General features: G+C 49.0%; 1 long non-coding RNA gene across 2 annotated transcripts; it reads left to right on the top strand.

The window, feature by feature from the left end:
• Positions 1 to 1,523: 1,523 nt before the first annotated feature.
• LOC144289117 (uncharacterized) lies at positions 1,524 to 19,174 on the top strand. Of its 2 annotated transcripts, none has more exons than XR_013357157.1 (2): positions 1,524 to 1,853; positions 17,246 to 19,174. It is a non-coding gene; the product is annotated as an uncharacterized LOC144289117 (long non-coding RNA). The 2 variants fall into 2 exon arrangements; XR_013357158.1 differs by lacking the exon at positions 1,524 to 1,853 and adding an exon at positions 2,736 to 3,039.
• The last annotated feature ends 1,971 nt before the right edge of the window (positions 19,175 to 21,145 follow it).

Genomic DNA, 21,145 nt, shown 5'->3' with positions numbered 1-21,145 from the left:
CCTCACCAGCCCTACTGCCTACACCCCCAGCCCTTGCCCTTCAGGTTGGAGTCCTTTGGCTGCTCCCCGGGCTCTGGATTCTAAGCATCCTCCATATCACTGCCAGAGTAATAACCTTCACCTAGCATTTCACCCCAGCACCGCCCTGCTCAAGAACCTACCATGGCTCCCCAGTAATGGCAGCAGAAGGTCCACACACATTTGTCCGGCTCTCAAGTGCATCTCCACTTACTGAACATCATAGCCTACTATGTCAATTAGCACCATCCCTGCTTCAGTCTGGCCAGGCCCCGCGGCCCCCAGCACAAGCAAGCTCTTCTGGGCCTCCCTGCCTCTACTTGAGCTGACACGCTGACCCATGTAAACTCAGCCAATGTTAATTGAGCACCTACCATGGCACAGGCTCTCTGACCAGTGTCCCTCTGAGCTCCAACAGCACAAGTAACTTCGGCCCTGCGCTCCAGCACAGGATCTCCTGAGATCTTGTAATGCATCACGATTACAGTCTCCGTCTCCCGGGCGCTCCCCATGGCTGCTCCTTAGACTTTCGAGCCTCACAAGCTGCAGGCACTGGTTGTTTTTGGCTTTGGTTTTCACTTGGAGGGCTAGCACTCAATTGTCAACTCTTTGGTTCATCAAGTAAAAATACTTTATTTATTTATTTATTTATTTATTTTAAAGATTTTTATTTATTCATGAGAGACACAGAGAAAGGCAGAGACACAGGCAGAGGGAGGAGAAGCAGACTCCATGCAGGAGCCCGATGCGGGACTCGATCCTGGAACTCCAGGATCAGGTCCTGAGCCAAAGGCAGATGCTCAACCGCTGAGCCACCCAAGTGTCCCATAAAAATACTTTAAAAAACATTTTTTTAGCTTTGTTTAAGTAATCTCTATCCCCCCATGCAGGGCTCTAAGTCACAGCCCAGAGATCAAGGGTCCCATGCTTCTCTGACTGACCCAGCTGGGCGCCCCAAATAAAAACACTTTTAAATTACTGTGATGTCGGGGCACCTGGGTCGCTTAGCAGTTGAGCATCTGCCTTCAGCTCAGGTCGTGATCCTGGGGTCTTAGGATCGAGTCTGGCATCGGACTCCCAGCATGGAGCCTGCTTCTCCCTCTGCCTGTGTCTCTGCTTCTTTCTCTGTGTGTGTCTCTCATGAATAAATAAACAAAATCTTAAAAAAAAAAAATTACTGTGATGTCATAAGCAAATGCTCATTTTAAAAAAGATTTTATTTATTTATTTGAGAGAGAGAGAGAGTGGAGGGGGGGAGCAGACTCCTAACAGAGCATGGAGCCTGATGAGGGGCTTGATCTCAGGACCTTGAGACCATGACTTGGATGCTTCACCAACAGAGCCACCCAGGAGTCCCAAAATTTTAACAGTAGAAAAGTAACATTAGGAAAGAAGGAAGAACATAATGGCAGCATAAAGGATGATCCTTAAAAATGAATAAGCTTGGCAGGACAGGAAAATTCACATTTTTCTCTTTCTTCATTTCCAAACATAATCTCAGCAAAATAGGACAGTCCCTGCAATGGAATAAATTTAGCAAGCTGGAAAATAAGTCACGTTTCTGTTTTCTTCAGTTCACAGGGGATAGGTGACCACTTGACCAGTGCCCAGCCAGCATCTGGGAACCCCTGTGTCCATCCCCTTGCCAGCTGAGCACAGCCCCAGTGAGCAGAACAGGTGGTTAGTAATGTCTTCAGTTATTGCCTGGAGAAGTGACCCAGGTCTCCTCACGCAGATGCAGCTGGGAGCCCTGGGACGTGGCTCCCCATCCTGTCACCTCCGCTCCGGACATGTGGCCTGATTGCTCTAGGCAGCTTGCCTCTGGAAGCACACAGGTATTCTTGACACTGCCTGTAGCCGACTCGGGTGGGGGCAGAGAGGTCCTGAGGTCCTGGGGGAGGCTGGTGGGATGGAGACTTTGGAGTGCTGTTCAGGGGCAGAAAGCAAGGGGTCACAGAAGCAGACACCCCAGCCCAGGGCCTCCCAGTTCTGAGGCAGAGCTGGGGGCATAGCTGGAGTGGGACACAGATCTCCCTGTCTCTCGCCCTTGGGATCCCACACTCTCTGTGCTCTGTCCGAGCCGGCTTCTTCAGAAGGGAAACACGACCAAAACTTTCCATGGCTCAGGCTTGGATCCCCCCAGCCACTTCCATAAAAAGCCATCACTGCCTGGACAGGAGAGAGAGAGAGAATTTTTCCAAAGGATGTATGTGTGCATTGTTGGGAGCAGCAAGCCTTTTGGTGAACTCCGGGTCACGGCACAGCCTGACGAATGGCAGGAAGTTCAGGACTTGGGCCTGACATTTGTTGCACAAAGACCCTAGAGCCCAGCCAGGTGAGCGGGGCTTGGGGACCGACACAGGGCCACCGCCCGGCACTTCCTGCCCTTTGTTGGCTCATGTGACAGCCTTCCCAGTGCTCTAAATGGCCTTTCTTTCGTGCCTGACTTCTGTTCTTTATTTATGGAGAGGAGCTCCTCAATATAGAAACGGGTGGGCCCCGCAGTCGGCAGCAGGATGTGGGAATGCAGACTGGCAGGGTGCCCACCACCGGGGGCAGGATCGCTGAATTAAAATAATGCGGCCGTATACACCCGATAATAAGCCTGCCTGGTATTTATATACCTGAGGAGAAGTTCCGTGCACACTGCCCTGGCACATCGCAGGGGACCCTGAGCCGGCCCTGCCATCAGCCCTCCCGCTGGCACCGCCCTCTGGTTCTCCTTGCCCTGGTCTGCCTTGGCCTTGACCCTCAAAGTCAGCATGGGCTCCTAGGAGGAGGGGATTCTTTCTTTCATTCTTTTTTCTTTTTTTTTTTAGGATTTTATTTATTCATCACACACACACACACACACACACACACACACAGAGGCAGAGACACAGGCAGATGCGGAACTCGATCCCGGGACTCCAAGATCTTGTTCTGGGCTGAAGGCAGGTGCTCAACTGCTGAGCCACCCAAGGATCCCCATGGATTCTTTCTTTCTTCTAGTGCAAAACCTTCGCTGTCCACATTCTAAAGGTCAGTCCTTGTTTCCAGAGAGCTGGTGGATGTATCTGTAGGCAACAGTGCACACGAGACCTCCTTAAGGTCCAATCTTTTCTTCATTATCATCATTTACAATGGAATCCTTTCTAAAAGTAGTCACACACACCCCTGATATCTCAGGTAGAAGACCTTGAGTAGACTTTGAGGTTTTCTTAGGACTGTGGGGTGTCAGTTAGGAGCCTTGTGTGAGCAGTGGAAGGGACCTGGGCCAGGTGGGGCTGGGAGTTCTGGGTGCCACTCAGTCGGCCTGGCTGGCTGTGCAAACCTAAGCAAGTTCCTTCACCTCGCTGGCTCTCCAGGGTTAGGCCGCGCACCATGTGGTCATATGGTGGCGTCAATACAAAAGTTACTGAGGTGCATGAGGCCACTTAGACCATTTTTGGTAGATTTCCTTCTCTCCTACCTTGTTTTGAGGCTAATTTTAGATCACTGTTTATAGACCCATCCAGAGTAGCAACTCACTTTCAAGTTTGTAACAGCTAGATCTGTTAGAACTGGGGAGCCTGGCTGGCTCATGCAGGGGAGCATGTGATGCTCGAGGTCAGGGTTGTGGGTTTGAGCCTCTACCAGGTGTAGGCATTAGTTAAAAAAATAAAATCTAAAAAAACAAAACAAAACAAAACAAACCATAGTATATGCCATAATCTACTATTTTATCTATCTATCATCTATCTATCTATCTATCTATCTATCATCTATCTGTTTAGAGTGAGCAGAGTGAGGGGCAGAGGATGAAGGAGAGAATTTTTTTTTAAAGATGTTATTTATTTATTCATGAGAGACATATACACACAGAAAGAGAGAGAGAGAGAGAGAGAGAGAGAGAGAGGCAGAGACACAAGCAGAGGGAGAAGCAGGCTCCATGCAGGGAGCCTGATGTGGGACTCTATCCTGGGTCTCTAGGATCACGCCCTGGGCCAAAGGCAGGCACTCAACTGCTGAGTCCCCCAGGTGTCCCCCCAGGTGTATATTTATGTGTGTACTTTGTGGTATATTGTTTGACTCTACTTCAGAGGGATGAGTTGTCAGAAAGATGAGATCTGGAACAGGGAGGTTCTGCTGTACCTTTTTCATATGTCCCTGTGGTGCCTCCAGAGACCATAGTAGAAATTTAATAAATTACGGTTGAACCAGATAACTTCCCCTTCAACTCAAAATTCACCTAGATTTTTATTTCTGAGCTAAGGTGTAGGGTGCCAGCCAGCCAGGCCTGCATGTTTGTCTGGCAAGCTCCTGCTCCTCTTCCTGCTTCCTACAGAACGTGTGTCCCTTCCTCAGCGCCCCTTTCCTCCTGGCGTGGAGCCCTATCCCATCACTCCCCCCACCTCTCAGGAAAGGAATGAGTATGAGTGAGATTTCCCCCCTTCTGAGATTGAGATTTGGAAGCCTTAGACATTTGCAGAAGCCACACAGAAACACTCTGGAGAGGCTGAGCTCAAAAGATGATAATAACGTTTGTGTAGACTTTGAGAGCCACAGAGCATTTCTATATGCTATATTTCACATGGTGACAATCCCGAGATGCTATTGCCCCCATGCCCTAGATGAACTGAGACCAGGTACAGCTGCGTGGTTTCCTGGAATAACAGACTTGTCGGACGTATCCAACCATCTTAGCTGGGGGGCTGCAGGAAAGCCAGATGGTGAGAGGTGGAGGTGGGGGCTCACCTTCTTCCAGGAGGGTAAAGACAATTGTGTTTGAGCAGACGGGGGGTGGGGGGGGTGGGGGGTAGGAGGGAGAGAGCACAGAGTTTGAGGTAAGACCTGGGCTCCCTTTCTAGAATGAGGTCGGTTCTTGTGGGTTTGGCTCACATACTTACCATCAGCGTGGGTTGGAAAGAACCTGGGGCTTGGGGTCAGAAGATCAGAAGACTTGGTCTGTGCCTGGTGCTCTGCTGGTCCTGGGGAACATGACACTCTGATGCTCCCTGTGGATTCTCTTGGTGGCAGGAGAATGATGCTACTGATAACAGTGGTCCCAGTAATACACTGGTGGCAGCAGCAAGGTGCCTGCTCTCTGCCCTGCTTTTCCTGGGAGTATCAAATTTGCAGACTAGGGCAGCCCAGGTGGCTCAGCAGTTTAGCGCCACCTTCAGCCCAGGGCGTGATCCTGGAGACTGGGGATCGAGTCTCACATCAGGCTCCCTGCATGGAGCCTGCTTCTCCCTCTGCCTGTGTCTCTGCCTCTCTCTCTCTGTGTTTCTCATGAACAAATAAATAAAATCTTTAAAAAAAATCAAGAAGCCATACACTTAAAAGAAAAAAAAATGAGCAGAACACTGGAGATGCTCTCACGTTGATTTCATTCATTTCACAGATATTTATTGAACACATACTATGCTCTGAGTACGGAGGCAGGCCCTGAAGATCCAGTGATGAGAAATGAGACCCCTATGGGTATGTCTGCTGTGTCCCTCCATGCATGGCCTCTCACCCCTAGCTTTGGTCCCACCAGGCTGTGGGCAGTGTGGGCCACTGTTCAGGCACCAGTGTCCTCCCTGTAACTGTTGTTGTAGGAATTAAGTGACTTTTAAAAAATATTTTATTTATTCATGAGAGATACAGAGAGAGGCAGAGACACAGGCAGAGGGAGAAGCAGGCTCCATGCAGGGAGCAGGATGCGGGACTTGATCCCGGGACTCCAGGATCGCGCCCTGAGCCAAAGGCAGGCGATAAACCGCTGAGCCACCCAGGGATCCCCCCAAGTGACTTTCTTTATATGAAGCATCTCCCTCTAACACAGCACCTGCTGCAGAAGGAGCACACACTCCGTAATTGTTAGCTCTTTCTCCAAAAGCACCCTTTAATGTCACACCCCCCTGAATAACAAGGCTAAGATTTTTGTGCCGGGAGCTCAGGCACTAGGATAGTCCTTCCCTTGCTTGCGACTGCTGTCAATGCAGGAGAATGCAGATGTCTGCCACAGGTGTGTGTGTGTGTGTGCGCGCGCGCGTGCATGTGTGCGCCCCCCCCCCCCCAGCTCATTCTTTGCGTCTTGCCCCTCCAAAGAGACTACAGGCCCCTGGAACATAGGGACTCACTCTCCTCCCTTGAGGGCACTGGAAGGAACAGAGTGGTTGGTGAGAAATCCCTTGCAACTCTGGTTTTATCGATTTTCTTTCTGGCTCAGTGCTGAAGTGTGAAGTGTCTGACGGCACAGCAGGAAGTGTCAGGAAATGACTAGGATGCTCTAGACGAAGGAAGGAAGGACAAGTCACGAGTCTGAGGAACATTCGCTACTCTGTTCTGCAGACACAATCAGTTCAGGCGTATCAAAGGGCCATCAAGGCTGTAAACTGGCCAGTATTTTCCTGCTCCCCAGACCCTGTCCTTCTGGAGTCCCAGCCTGTGACCTAAGCCACATGATGTCACAGCTGTGCAGTCTGGCCACCAACATGCCCCCGCTCCTGCCATGATTCCAGGCCCGGACAGCCCCTTTGTACTAGTTAGGCAAGGGGACCCCACATCCTGGGCAGGCCACGCTCACACCAGAGCATAACCTTCCGTACCGCTCAGCTCAGCAGCTCTCGGTTCCTGCATGGTGGCACCACTCTGCTGCTGATGCTGCCACCACAGGGACACTCTGTCCTCTATGGAGCTTCTGGCCACCAGAGCCCGACAGAGATGTTACCTGAGAGTATTTTCTTTGTGATTCAGCCCCCTGTGTATGGGAGCTGGGCCATAGTACAACCTTGGGAACAGACCCTTGCTGGCGCCAGAACTGAACAGCATCTCTGCGCTTGGCTGGTTGTTCTAGAACCTAGGTGATGTGTGTGATTCTCTTGTTCCTTGGGCTGAATTTCCTCTCAGAAGATTCCTGGACTCTCATGCAGGCAGGGGCCTCCCTCTGACACACCCAAGTCCTGATGGAGACAGAGTCTACCTTCACGTAAGGCCTCGCCCATCAAGGACAGGTTTTAGTCCAATGACCTCCCATGCCCGAAGGCCACCTGTAGCACCTCTGTGGAACCACTTCAGTGAGAGGCCATCCTAGGGGCATTATGTTTTTTAAATTGTTTTCACTGCTAGAAAGTTCTTCCTAGGTTTATTTGACAAATCTTTTTTTTTTTTTTAAGATTTTATTTATTTAGTCATGAGAGACACAGAAAGAGAGACACAGAGACATAGGCAGAGGGAGAAGCAGGGTCCCTGGGGGAGCATGACGTGGGACTCGATCCCAGGACCCCGGGATCATGCCCTTGAGCCACCCGACTGAGCCACCCAGGTGCCCTTGACAAATCTTTATAGAAGATATCCCTAAATCTCAGACCTGGCCCTCAGTTCTGGAGACAAGCTATATCAGGTTCCTGCTCATGTGGAGCATAAGGTTAAAGTGCTGATAGCACAGAATATACACACGGTAAGGGTTTCAGCTGTGAGAAATTAGATGGTTTCAGCCACCAGGAAGTGTCACAAAGAGAGCAGAGCATGGTGACTAGTGATGAGGAAGCCTTCTGGGACACCTGGGTGGCTCAGTCAAGTTGACCTGCCTTTGGCTCAGGTCATGATCTCAAGGGTCCTGGGATCAAGTCCTGCATCGAGCTCCCTGCTCAGTGGAGAGTCCACTTCTCCCTCTCCCTCTTGCCCCTCCCCCTCCTTATGCTCTCTCTTTCTCTCTATCTCTCTCAAATAAATAAATAAAATCTTATTTTTTTAAAGATTGTATTTATTTATTCATGAGAGACACAGACAGAGACATAGGCAGAGGGAGAAGCAGGCTCCATGCAGGGAGCCCAATGTGGGACTCGATCCTGGGACCCTGGGATCACACCCGGAGCTGAAGGCAGATGTTCAACTACTGAGCCATCCAGGAGCCCCATAAATAAAATCTTTCCAAAAAAAATAAATAAATAAATAAAATAAAATCTTTCCAGGAGCCTTCCTGGAGGTAGAGGGCTGGTGCCTCTGAGGCTAGACCTGAGGCCCAGAGGCGTCAGCCACAGGGCTGGTGAGGACAGGGGCTCCAAGGGCAGAAGAGGGAGCCTAGGAAGGCCAGCGGGACTGGAACAGGCCCTCAGAAGGGACCTCTCCCTCAGCTACACCAAGGAGGTGACAGAGGGAGAAGAAAAGAAATGGGGACTGAGTCCTCACTTTACGAGGAGTTCTAAGAGTAAAAGCTTCACCAGCACCTGCACCAGCAGCCACACCTGTTGTCATCTCCTTGACCCCGTCCTGTGCAGTCACTTGTCCCTTCACATGCTGACCCTTCTGCCCAGATTGACCTTCCACCACCACCCTCCTGGCCCTGGCAAATACCTGCTTACCAGCTGAGATCCGGCTCAGAAGTTCCCTCCTCTGAGAAGCTTTCTCAGATTCCCATCTTTGGGCAGAGGTGGCTGTTCCTCTCTGTCCTCCACAGTGCCTTCACCCCCTCAGCAATGCTTCTCCTTCAAGATGGCATTTAAGAGAGCCGGCCGGAGATGCAGACCCAGCCTGGGTCTGCCTCACTAGCTGTAGACCCAGGGATGTTCCTTTCCTAGAATTGCCCTGACAAAGCACCACAAACTGGGCAGCTTAAAAACACCAGAAATGTATTGCCTCACAGTTCTGGAGGCCAGATGTTAGGGTGTTGGTAATACTGATTTTTACTTGGGGCTGGGGTGGGGGGTAAGGGGAGAAGCTGTTTCATGGCCCTTGACTAGTACTGGTGACAGCTGGCAATTCTTGGTGATCCTTGACTTGTAGACACATGGCTCCGATCTCTGCCTCTCTCTTCACACAGCTAGCTGTCTTCCCACATGACCTCTGTCTTCACATGGCGTTCTCTCTGTGTCTCTCTCCTCTGATAAAGACACCAGTCTTATGGGATGAAGGGCCAACCCCGTTCCAGTAGGAGCTCCTTTTAATTTACCTAATTATATCTGCAATGACACGATTTCCAGATAAATTTGCATCTTCAGATGCTGGGGTTTAGGACTTAAGGTACTTTTTGTGGAGACACAAAAACTCCAGGCCATTACACCTGGGTAAATTGAATCTGCATCTCCTCTCTGAATCTCATACAAAGGAGTGCTTTCCCTCTAGTGCGAGGATGAAATGAACTGACGGGTCCCTTAGCATGGTATACACTAACCATTCCAAAAGGCGGCCGCTGTGGTTATTATGTCCAGCCTACTATGAGTTCTTCCAAGTGGAGACCACATCCTACTCCTTTCTGTTTTGTTATATATTTTTTTATTGGAGTTCAGTTCGCCAACATATAGCATAACACCCAGTGCTCATCCACTCAAGTGCCCCCCTTCCTTTCTCTTTTAAATCCCTCAGTGTTTATTTATTTATTTATTTATTTATTTATTTTATTTTTTTATTTTATCATAGTCACAGAGAGAGAGAGAGAGGCAGAGACATAGGCAGAGGGAGAAGCAGGCTCCATGCGCCAGGAGCCCGACGTGGGATTCGATCCCGGGTCTCCAGGATTGCGCCCTGGGCCAAAGGCAGGCGCCAAACCGCTGCACCACCCAGGGATCCCGAATCCCTCAGTGTTTAACCCAAAGTTTGTGCTCAAAATGTTTGTCTTCTGAATGAGCCGCTGCCATTTTGAGGGCAATGTTGAGACCCATGGGGTGATTTTGAACATCTCTGTTTCCATCAAAGAAAATTTACTGGAGCAACGATTAGGCAGTGGTTCAAACTTTCTTGGATAAGTTTTTAATGAGCTCCGGATGCCTATGCCTAAAAGGTATCTCAAAATTTATTGAATTATTATTTTTTTAATTTTTATTTATTTATGATAGTCACACAGAGAGAGAGAGAGAGAGAGAGAGGCAGAGACATAGGCAGAGGGAGAAGCAGGCTCCATGCACTGAGAGCCCGACATGGGATTCGATCCCAGATCTCCAAGATCGCGCCCTGGGCCAAAGGCAGGCGCCAAACCGCTGCGCCACCCAGGGATCCCAATTTATTGAATTATTAAATCAAAAATGTCTCCTCATTATTATCTCAAAATATCTTCAAATTATTCTCAAAATCCTTTCTAACTCTATAAATGGCAGGGAGAGTTATTGTTAATTAATTTTTAAATTAATGCTTATCATAAGCAATATATCAGTCCTAGGGAAGATTTATGAGGCAGAAATGATGTACTTTTTATGTGCTGCATGTACATTTTATGGCTCATTGGGGCCCCTTGTGTAATCAATATGATTGGTACATTTATGTACATTTGTGAAATGCTTTGGAGCATATTTTTATTATTTTAGGTGATTATAAAGGCTTATAGTTCTTTGCTCTTATGGCATCTCTAGTCATACTGTGTTTTTGGATGCCAAGATCTTACTTAGGATGTAATCTCCACCTGTCTCATTATTTTTATAAAGAAAATGTGATCTCCTTACAATGAGTCACTTTATGGTGAGTTTCCAGGGACATAAAGTAGAGAAAACCGGTTAATTTTTCTTTAAAACTGAATTGCACCTCACCTCCTCTACTTACCTCCCAAGTCTCCACTCCTCGCCCAGCTCACTCCTGGATGCAGGCTGAATTAACTGAAATAGGACAGGTCTCAACCGAGAGTTTTCTGCTATATTCATCCTGGGGTCACGTTTCTTTTTTTTTTTATTATTAAATATTTTATTTATTTATTCATGGGAGACACACAGAGAGAGAGAGAGAGAGAGGGACAGAGACACAGGCAGAGGGAGAAACAGGCTCCAAATGCAGGAAGCCTGACGTGGAACTTGATCCTGGGTCTCCAGGATCACACCCTGGGCTGAAGGTGGTGCTAAACCGCAGGGCCACCTGTGCTGCCCTGGGGTCCACTTTCTAACAAAGCCTATGCACATAGAGAGCTCATTAAATGTTGGATTCCAGGTGATCCCTGGGTGGCTCAGCAGTTTGGCGCCTGCCTTTGGCCCAGGGCGTGATCCTGGAGACCTGGGATCGACTCCCACATCGGGCTCCCTGCATGGAGCCTGCTTCTCCCAATGCCTGTGTCTCTGCCTCTCTCTGTCTCTCACGAATAAATAAATAAATAAATTTTTTAAATGTTGGATTCTAATTGATGGCCTATTATATTACGGGATATCCCAGCCAAAATCAATTCATAAAAAGACATATATATTACACATGTTATATATTTTTGCTGTTATATATATATAGCTAGTATATTCGTATAGCTAATATATGTCTCATATATACACACACACACACACATATATATATACACAATAAATTATAACTGAAACATGTTATTCTTTCTGGTAAGCGAATAAAATATTTCTGGAAGAACACAAAACAAAGGAATAGAACTGCTTGCCTGCATGGAGGGGGATGAATAGCTGGGGGCGGGGTACGAGGAAAGGGAGAGCAGTCATTATAATCCATTTAGACTTCTGAATCATGTGACTTGTTACCTATTTCAAAAAATGTTGGGGTGCTTGGGTGGCTCAGTTGGTTAGGCATCCAGCTCTTGATTTTGGCTCAGGTCATGAGCCCAAGTTTGTGGTATTGAGCTCTCCTCAGGCTCTGTGCTCAGCGGGGAGTCTGCTTGAGATTCTCTTTCTCCCTCTCCCTCTGCCCCCTCCAACCTAAAATAAATAAATAAATCTTTTATCTTATTTTAATTTTTTAAAGATTTTTATGTATTTATTTCAGAGAGAGAGCACAAGCAGGGAGAGGGGCAGAGGGAGAAGGGGAGGGAGAAGCAGACTCTTTGCTGAGCAGGGAACCTGATGCAGGGTTCGATCCCAGGACCCCAGGGATCGATCCTGATCTGAGCCAAAGGCAGGCACTCAACCGACTGAGCCACCCAGGTGCCCCAATACATAAATCTTTAAAAAAATGTTTTGAGTTTACCTATGTCCATAATGAAGACCTAGATGTGCATTTTTTGCCCTTGCTGCTGGGTCTTCATAAAGCCTTAGGCTCTGTATTTCAAGGGTATAGGTGTAACTTTCCAGTTAGATCATACTTTTTTGTTTGTTTGTTTGTTTAAGTAATCTCTGCATCCCATCCCATGTGAGGCTTGAACTCCCAACACCCCCTGCCTCCCCGAGATCAAAAGTGGCAGGCTCCACTGACTGAGCCAGCCAGGTTCCCCAACAATATGGTCTTCTGACTCTTAGGTGGGGTTTGCTGTTAAAAGCCCCCTTGAAAAAAAAAATAAAAGCCCCCTTGAATCATTGGAAGGGGAAGGGGGATACTCTTTGTGAGAGGTGGTCCCCAGGGACACTTTCTCACTACACTTCAACCCAGGCCTTCTCCTACAGAGCCTGAACAATTTTGTTTGTTTTAAATATTACTTATTTATTCATGAGAGACACAGAGAGAGAGGCAGAGACACAAGCAGAGGGAGAAGCAGGTTCCTCGCAGGGAGCCTGATGCTGGACTCGATCCCAGGACCCCGGGATCATGACCTGAGCTAAAGACAGACCCTCAACCACTGAGCAATACACATGCTCCTGAACAGGTTTTTTTTGTTTGTTTTGTTTTCGTTTTTGTTTTATACCAAGGAAGCTCACATTCTGGATAGACTCCGTGGACACAGAGACTGCTGGACCCTCCCCGAGGGCTGAAGGAATCTGTGAGAGTCCCTCTTGGGTATCTCTGTAGGAGGGAGGAAAGGAAGCTGCCTCATTTGGAATGGCCTAGATGCCTCTTTCCCTTAGGTCTTGACCCTCGTGCCCCCCTACATCCCTCACTATCTCTGGGGTGAGGGGGCTTCTCAAAAAGCATTACAGAGAAGGTGTCCATAAATTATCCCCCAAGATTTGGAGGTTTTAAAAAAGCAACAACCTTGAGGCACTTCATGAGATAACACAGTGTTCATTCCTGGGGTTCAAAGGAATTGCTGTGGCCAGTATGAGAAACCAACCTGTCCGAGGCTTAGGAGAGACTGAGAAGATAACTCAGAAGAAGGGAGCAGGAGAAATAACTACAAAGATGGTTATTTTTTTCTTTTTCTTTTAAGATTTTATTTATTTATTTATTTAAGATTTTATTTATTTATTCATGACACACACACACACACACACAGAGGCAGAGACACAGGCAGAGGGAGAAGTAGGCTCCATGCAGGGAGCCTGACATGGGACTCTATCCGGATCTCCAGGATCAGGCCCTGGGCCAAAGGCGGTGCTAAACCCCTGAGCCACCCGGCTGCCCAAGATTTTATTTTATTTTTAAGAAATCACACCCAACATAGGGCTCAAACACACAGCCCCTGAGAGTTGCATGTTCTACTGACTGAGCCAGCTAGGCACCCCAGAGTGTTCTATTTTTCAAATCTCATCAAAAATTTTTGCCTCCAGGGGTGCCTGGGTGGCTCAGCAGTTGAGCATCTGCCTTCAGCTCAGGGCGTGTTCACAGGGTCCTGGGATCAAGCCCCACATTGGACTCCTGGCTCAGTGGAGTCTGCCTCTCCCTCTGCCTCTCCCCCTTCTCATGCTTGCTCTCTCTCAAATAAATAACTAAAATCTTAAAAAAAAATTTTTTTTTGCCTCCAGAGTTGTTTTATTTTATTTTATTATTTTTTTTAATTTAATTTTATTTATTTATGATAGTCACAGAGAGAGAGAGAGAGAGAGAGAGAGAGGAGAGACATAGGCAGAGGGAGAAGCAGGCTCCATGCACCGGGAGCCCGATGTGGGATTCGATCCCGGGTCTTCAGGATCGCGCCCTGGGCCAAAGGCAGGCGCCAAACCGCTGCGCCACCCAGGGATCCCTTATTTTATTTTTTTTAAAGTAAGTTCTGCGCCTCACATGGGGCTTAAACTTACACCAAGAGATCAAGAGTCACATGTTCCACCTACTAAGACAGCCAGGTGCCCTTTGCTTCCAGGGTTTTGATTCTCTGAAAAGGAGTTAGGGCAGATATTTTTCACCCCATTTAGCAGATATGGAAAATAACACTTGGAGAGTTTCCTGACATCATAAGTTAGTTGATGGTAGAAGAAAGGATAGAAATACAACTTTTAACAGATTTTTTAAAAAGATTTTATTTATTTATTTATTTATTTATTTATTTATTTATTTACTTACTTACTTACTTATTTTTTTGACCGAGAAAAAACATAAGCAGGGGGAGTGGCTGGCAGAGGGAGACGGAGAAGACTCCCACTGAGCAGGGAGGCCAATGGGGGGCTCGGTCCTAGGATCCCGAGATCATGACCTGAGCCCAAGGCAGACGCTGAACCAACTGAGCCACCCAGGCACCCCAGAAATACAACCCTTTAAATTATCTCTGGAGATGGATTCATTTATCCAACCAGTATTTACCAAGCACCTACTATGGTTAGGCATGATGCAAGGCCCTGGGGCTAGAAAAGTGAACACAGAGGAAAGGCCTGTGGCCTCAGGGAGCTCTGAGTGCAGTGGGAAGGCCAGAACTGCACACACAGAGAAGAAAAATCTAGAAATGGGGCAGCCTGGGTGGCTCAGCGGTTTGGTGCCTGCCTTCAGCCCAGGGCGTGATCCTAGGGTCCCGGGATCGAGTGCCATGTCAGGCTCCCTGCATGGAGCCTGCTTCTCCTTCTGCCCGTGTCTCTGTCTCTGTCTCTCTCTGTCTCCCTCTCTCTATCATGAATAAATAAATAACATCTTAAAAAAAAAAAAAGAAAAATCTAGAAATGCACCAATCATCCCTGCTACAAGGGAACAAGGAGTCAGGGGAGAACCTCTTATGCTCTAAGACTCTGAACCTGGGATTCTATTCAAGCCCCTTGGCTACATGACTGTCAGGATTCCTTCCAGTTTGAGAACTTAGGAATTCCCACATGGCCTCACCAACAGGAGTTTGTGATTGTGCGAGGTGGGGGGTCTCATTCTGTCCTCAGCCTCCGGTGGCTGCCCTCGTGTAGACCTGCCCTCTTTGAGTTCTGGGCTCTGCACCATCTCCCTGCTGCACAGAGGCCGATCGCACAAGCCCAGCTGTGTGCTGTGTGCTGAGTGTGTAAATGTTATCAACAAGCCCTGGTGACAGGGGCAGAACAATGCCTCAGAGGTTAATGAAGTCATGGGAACCTCCAGTGCTGATCCCAGCTCTGTCCTGTGTCTGTCGTTCACCCGTATCTGGGCCAGCTTGTTTATCTTCGCGGGTCTGTAGCCCTGTCCCCCTGAGTCCTGGCGGGGCTGCGGTAGTTTGACTCATTTTGCGGCGAGGAAGAAGGACCCTGGATTAGATACTTTTCTTGGAGACCTAAGGCCAAGAAGCAGATGTAATACGGGGTTGGATAAACCTGGGTTTTGTGAATCAGGCTCCCAGGTCGAGTGAATAAGAACCCTTAAAAATACCAGCCAAGATCCTTGGAGCGTGAAAGGGAAGAGCTGGGGAGCAAGGGTTTAAGACACCGAGGAGTGGTGCAGCAATCTGATTTTTGCAGATGGAGCGAGTAGCTCTGAGATGTGAATCAATGAAAAGCTCTTGCTGTATGTAATGTAAATGCAGAGCATACTCTACAGCTCCGGGAATAATGAAGTATCAGTGACTCAAATCCGTAAGGTAAGTCCGTGTCAATTTTTGAGTGGCGTGGACTTCTTTGGGATACAGGGTTGTGACAAGTGTAGGAGGAGTTGTGTGGGTGAACGATCATTTCTTGAACTGAGAAACACACCAGTGCTCTGCTTCATCTGCATGGTGTATTCTAGATTGCCCTGGGGTAGACATTTCATCTTAGCCATGTTTATGAAACACAGCAGGCAAAATTAGAGTATAATGAATATCACTATTCATTCATGCATTTATTCACTCTGAATGGTATAGTTGTAGTGTGGCTTTAGGAGTCAGGCTGCCAGGTTGGAATCCCAACTCCACTACTTAATAACTGGGTGATCTTAGGCCAGTTCTTTAATTTCCATAAACACTTGGATTTCCTAATCAGTCAAAAACTGAATAAGGCTATGCACATAAAACCCCTAGCTCAGATCCCTGGGTGGCGCAGCGGTTTGGCGCCTGCCTTTGGCCCAGGGCGCGATCCTGGAGACCCGGGATCGAGTCCCACGTCGGGCTCCCGGTGCATGGAGCCTGCTTCTCCCTCTGCCTATGTCTCTGCCTCTCTCTCTCTCTCTCTCTGTGTGGACTATCATAAATAAATTAAAAACAAAAACAAAAAAAACCCTAGCTCAGTGCTAGCACGTGCGGTGAGGATCATCGAACTCTAGGTGTTCTTCACATCATTTTTATTATCAAGCGCCCACTATTCAATCATGCTAACTATGGAAGGGACACACAAATACGGTGAGGTTCTTGCCCTCGAAGAACTTGTGGTCTATATGTGTATATAACTCAGGAAAACCATTCGAAGTCATTGAATTAGGGCATTAACTCAAGGTAACGGGAACCCAGATGAGGACATGATTATGACCTCTGAGGTGGAGGTCAGACCAGAATAGACTGCATGACATCTGAGCCTTCCAACCTGTGACAGGTAGAAATTCTAGGAGAAGCAAAGGCAAAGATCCGAGGGTGAGGATGAGGATGACAGTTGTACCTAAAGAGCCTTGTCCTCAACAGGAAAAGAAAGTGGCAAGGTTAGTGGGGGCCAGATTTTGGAGAGCTGGAATGCTGTGTCTGGGACTTTGTTCACCAGGAAGCAGATAGGATTGTGAGCAGGTGAGGGACAGGATCCACCGGATTGTGAACGTAACTCTGGTGGCTGATGGAGGGATGACAGGAGAGGAAGGAGGGGAGGGTGCAAGATAGAGAGCTGCGGGCTGCCAAGGGTGCCAGAGATCCAAAGGAGCCTTGAGGCTCTTGCCTCAAGGGGCTCAGATCCCATCAGGAAAATGAGACACATACAGGTCAACACCCAGAGAGGAGGGCCACATAACAAAGCTCCATCTGCCTTCAGGTGGAGGCCAGGGAAATAAGTTTTGATTTCTCATCTGCAAGTTGGGGTAATGGTAATGTATTTCCCTCTCCAGGTTGTGTGAGGATTAAGTCATTTTAGGAGACTAAAGTGCATGCCCAGAATATAGACAGAGCTCCATGCAATACTATTCAAGTGCAATACTAGTCAAGCGCATGCTCCAGGGCTGAAGAAGCTGACTGCATGCTGTTTTTAACACACAGGGGCAGAGGAATGAGGGCATCATCCGGAGCAAAGTGGGGGATGAGATTGGAAAGCAGGTTGGGACAAACGGGTCACCAAGATAGCTGAAGCTGATGCCTTGGGCTTCTTTTATTTCAGCCCAGTTAGGAATTGACTCCTATCTTCCTCCTCCTCCCCGCACCCCACCCCCCCAGTTCTATCTCCACAGCTCATCTTTTGTTCCTGCCATGGGACCTGTGGCTTTTTGAGTTGAGAGACCAACAGCCTAGGATACAGATGCATGAATGCGGAAAATCTTGACAGGGAGGCACTGGGCTGTGTTACAGCAGTGGCTGGAGAGCTCTTCTGGTTCTGGAGCCCACACTGTATACTGGCGGTATGAGGGCGTACAGCCCAGCTCTCCTGGCCTTCTCTTCCCATGTGATGAGGGTGCTGGTGGGCTCTAACATCCACAGGGCCCAGGCTCGCTCTGAAGCTGAGGTGTCTGGGAGTTCGAAGGATCACAGTTAGGTGCATGGCTCCAACTCCTGCCTGCACATCGATGGCTCTTCAATCTCTATATCTAGAACTTTCTCAGGTCTGAGCTTCAGTATCTCAGATATAACTTCTAGACGTGGCCCTTGAGTGCCCCACGGGTTTTCAGAGTTGACGTGTTCAAAATTGGACTCATCATCTTCTTTTCCCAAACTTGCCTCTCTTCCATGTCCTCCGTCTCAGGTAGTGACAATCAACCATGACACAATCCACCCAGTAACAAAGTGGGAAACCTGGAGCCCTGGGTGCCGGCCGTGCCTTTGACTCCTCAACACACCACACACACCACACCATGTGCTATGTCTACAGCCAATGAGTCGCTAATACCTATCAATTCTGCCTCTCAAGTACCTCTAACGTCAGGTCCCTCTTCTTCCCTCCCACTGCTGCTGAGCTTAGGTCCTTTGGGATGGGGACAGATACACTGGCCTCTCCAAGAGTTGTGACCACCTGTGTCAGGCATCTGTACCTTGCTTAAGGCAAAATACCTGCAGTTCTCAGCTCCTTAACTCTCTACCTGCCTGAAAAAACTTTTCTTTTGCTCTTCCCCTGGTGAAGTCTCACTCCTTGTACCCTCCTCAAGGAGCCTTCCTTGACCTCCCCACCCTGTGCTATGCTCCTTTCGTGCCTGCTCATGACCCTTACCATAGCCTCCACCGCCTGTCAGCTGTTTGTGTGGCGAGGGCAGGGGCTTGGCCGCCCAGCTTTGTGTGCTCAGCACGGTGCACAGATCCTGGCATGCTCTGCCTGTTAGAGCAAATGCTGCTGAAGAATCACACCTAAGAGCATGACTTTGGGGAGAGGTGCCCAACATGAACCCCCTCTGCTATTCACAGAATCAAAAATGTGGCTGTCAAAGATAAAGCCCAACCTTGTCGATAAAAATCCAACCGGTTCTTTACCTATTCAGCCTTTGTGTATTGAGCATCTTCGCGAAGTCAGGTGCTCCTGCACAGAGCACTGAGATTCCAAGATGAAGGAAATGCCACTCTGGACCCCCAAGTAGCTCAGAGGTCAGGGGTTAGAAAACCAAAGTAAGGGCATTCTTGGCACCTATGGGCAGGTGCCACAGCCTCAAGGTGGGTGAATGCATGATCCCCTCTAGAGGAACTTGATCCCAGACCCCAGGATCACCATCTGAGCCAAAGGCAGATGCTCAACCACTGAGCTGCCCAGGCATCCCTATTTACGTATTTATTTTTAAAGATTCTATTTGACAGAGAGAGAGAGAGAGAGAGATAACACCAGTAGAGAGGAGGGGCAGAGGGAGAAGCAGGCTCCCCAGTGAGCAGGAAAAGGGACCCTGGGATCATGAGGATAGGGACCCAAGCCTAAGGCAGAGGCTCAACCAGCTATGTCACCCACGGGTCCATGACCTCTGACTTTAACAGGAACCACGAGGGATGCCTGGGTGGCTCAGCGGTTGAGCGTCTGCCTTCAGTTCAGGGTGTGATCCTGGAGTTCCAGGATTGAGTCCCACATCGGGCTCCCTGCATGGAGCCTGCTTCTCCCTCTGCCTGTGTCTCTGCCTCTCTCTGTGTGTGTCTTTCGTGAGTAAATAAAATAAAAATCTTTAAAAAAAAAAAAAAGGAACCATGGGAAAAAGCATTTAAACCTTGTGGCATAGGCCCCTGTGTAATATTTCCCAGTTGGCATTCATGTTTGCATTCAGTATCTGTACCTGTATCTATATCTGTGATGTGCTATGTTGTTCTGGGTGGTCTGAAAACGTATCAGTTGAATAAGAAAGACTCCAGATTAAGAAGTTTAAAATATTCTAGGGGAGTGAACTCAGGCATAAGTATAACAAAAATGTAATGAATCGCAAAAGGATTGTGAATAGCATTTATAAAGTGCTTTGAGTTTCCACCACAAGCTCAGGTGATCTGGGCCAGAGAGCTTGCCAGTGGGAAGAAGCTGCTACATAGGATCAAGGACACAGGCCAGTTACCTGGGGACAGATCTGCTTACTGACTGTAGGTGACCCATAAGCCTAGGCAGCCTCAGGCCTCATTCCTGAAAGTCCCATGTGCCTAAGTGTGTGCCTATGCAGGGGGAGGGAGGGCAGAGGGTTGGATACCTGGGATGGTCCAGCGCATTCTTAATTTGCTAAAATCTCAGTTACAAGAGCAGGTCCCCTTTCCTAAACCCAGATGTCTGCTCTCATTTGAAATTTTGTATAATCTGGTGGTCACTGGACCCATCCTACATTGTGGGAATTTAAAATGCCCCAAGTGTTGAAACACATATTCTCCCTTTATAAAACGAACACGTTCCTTTCCAGGTTTTGAGAGAAATTAAATCTCTGAATGCAAAGCATTGTTTAAATCAGAGAGCATATAACATCAATTTTTAAATTAAGGGATCCCTGGGTGGCGCAGCGGTTTGGCGCCTGCCTTTGGCCCAGGGCGCGATCCTGGAGACCCGGGATCGAATCCCACATCGGGCTCCCGGTGCATGAAGCCTGCTTCTCCCTCTGCCTGTGTCTCTGCCTCTCTCTCTCTCTCTGTGACTATCATAAATAAATAAAAATTAAAAAAAATTTTTTTTAAATTAATTCCCTTTTTTTTTTTCAATTGTACTGCTTAGTTTCAGACAGAGAAACAGGCTTTTGTTGACATGGATATTAGGGGAACAGTATTAAAATACATCAAAGATAGTCACACCCGTCCCACGGTATTGACAGGGAACACCCTCTGTCTTTCCCCTGTGTGACATGGAAAACAGGGTCAGAACGATCCTGCAGTAACTTCCCGATGAAAACAGCGTGGTCAGCCGTTCCCAAGGTTGAGCCCGGCTCCGGCTGCGGCTGCGGCTGCGGCTGCGGCTCCCGCTCCTGCTCCCGCGGAACCGCAGCCAGGGCTCCAGCGCCTCCTCGGCCGCCCCTGGACGCCGCCGCCGGCACCGGGCTCGGGCTCCAGGTCCCCAGGGCCGGGCCGGGCCCCCGCCTCCTCTCCCAGACCATCTGGAAGGCGCTCGGATCATCAGCCCAGGGGGCCCGGGAGCCAGACCCAAGCTGCCCCCTACCCCCTGCCCCCTGCCCGCCTCCCCGCGCCCGCTCCCCGCCCCCAGGGTTCGCCCCCCCCCCGCCCCGCCCCGCCCCCGAGCCTCCTCCGCGGGGGGGTCCGGGGGGCTGCGGGGGGCTCCGGGGACTTCCTTGCCCTCCCCACCTGACAAATTTTGCAAAAGCAAAACAACGACAAAAAGGGAAGGCGTTCTTTGTCCTTTCACTGGGTTAACTCGGTTTAGGGAATTCAACTCCCGCCCCCACCCCGAGTCGTCCTCTCACCGTCCCCGAAGCGCGGGCCGCTTCCTGCTGCGCTCGGGGCTCGGGGCCCGGGTCTAGCCCCGGAGGCCGCGGTGCTGTCCCTCCGCTACGGATGCAAAGAAGCCCCGAGGGAGCAGGAGCAGCTCGCCTGGGTCTTGACTACTGACTAGGTGGGCACAGCTGGGTTCGGAACCCGAACCGGGTGTGACCCTGGGGCCCACATTTCCACTGCTGTTCCTTGCACAGCAAGAAGAGGGTAATAGCTGCAGCTTGCTGAGCAATTAGTACTGTG

The sequence above is a fragment of the Canis aureus genome, chromosome 18 (assembly GCF_053574225.1).
Source record: "Canis aureus isolate CA01 chromosome 18, VMU_Caureus_v.1.0, whole genome shotgun sequence".
Lineage (NCBI taxonomy): Eukaryota > Metazoa > Chordata > Mammalia > Carnivora > Canidae > Canis > Canis aureus.
The sequence above is the reverse complement of the archived record's forward strand: the minus strand, read 5'-3'. Positions and strand labels throughout refer to the sequence as shown.